Raw genomic sequence first — 1,255 nt, forward strand, 5'->3', positions numbered from 1 at the left:
CTTGCACATTCAACCCACAAGAAACATACTTCTCATTTGGTGCAAACTGAAAGTTCAGGTTATTGTTAACGTCGCGCCAGTGATAGTGCAACAGACATAGAAACTTCAAACCTGTGAAGAAGTGAATGGCAGAAACCAAGCATGTTGATGCACACGATGCAATAATTATACGATTACTCTAGTTCGATCAATTTCTTGCATTTGATGCCATTTCTTTGAACACGCAACAACATTCCTTGTAGTTGGTTGGTTCAATCAGTTTGGCAGAAAGAAACACTTTTTATCGGAAGCAATGTTTAATTCAAATGTCAAAAGATCGAAGCTATACCCTGTCACAAATATCTCTGTCACATAGCAGCAAGAAGGGTACACTGAAAAAAATAAAGGTGTGGAAACTCACCTTTTGGGGTGAGTTTGGCTTGTCACAAATAGACCTCCCCAAAAGGTGTTTCCACACCCCATATTGGGGTGTTTTTTCTCACCCTAGTATAGAGTGTTTTTCCTCCATAGGGTAAGTTTTCTCACCCTAGTATAGAGTGTTTTTTTTCCTCCCATAGGGTGAGTTTTCTCACCCTAGTATAGAGTGTTTCCTTCCATAGGGTGAGTTTTCTCACCCTAGTATAGAGTGTTTCCTCCCATAGGGTGAGTTTTCTCACCCTAGTATAGAGTGTGTTTTTCCTCCCATAAGGGTGAGTTTCTCACCCTAGTATAGAGTGTGTTTTTCCTCCCATAAGGGTGAGTTTTCTCACCCTAGTATAGAGTGTGTTTTTCCTCCCATAAGGGTGAGTTTTCTCATCCTAGTATAGAGTGTGTTTTTCCTCCCATACGGTGAGTTTTTCTCACCCTAGTATAGAGTGTGTTTTTCCTCCCATAGGGTGAGTTTGAGGAGTTCGTGAGGAAGAGGTGAATGATCTTCGTTTAGTATAATAATGCTTACCTTTAACCTTGAAGAATCAGTCAGATCTTTTCTATCTTATCCAATATGAATTCAGAATAAGATAGAGCAATCATAACTTCATTGTAATTTCTTCCCAGATGGCAAATGTATCAAAGTAGAGAAATGCAATGTTAACTCTTGCATTGTATAATATACGACATCACAGGGAAAACAGTGTTTCTTCATTTAATGTGTTCAGATTTTAATGTGATTAATTGTCTTCTTTATAAAAAGAATACCATTCAATTCAGCATTAAATTTTGACAAAGCTTAAAAATCTTAGAGGATACTAGATGCGGCATGCTCACCAAGATATTC

This window comes from Lepisma saccharinum, unplaced genomic scaffold (assembly GCF_977018435.1).
Source record: "Lepisma saccharinum unplaced genomic scaffold, izLepSacc3.1 HAP1_SCAFFOLD_923, whole genome shotgun sequence".
NCBI lineage: Eukaryota > Metazoa > Arthropoda > Insecta > Zygentoma > Lepismatidae > Lepisma > Lepisma saccharinum.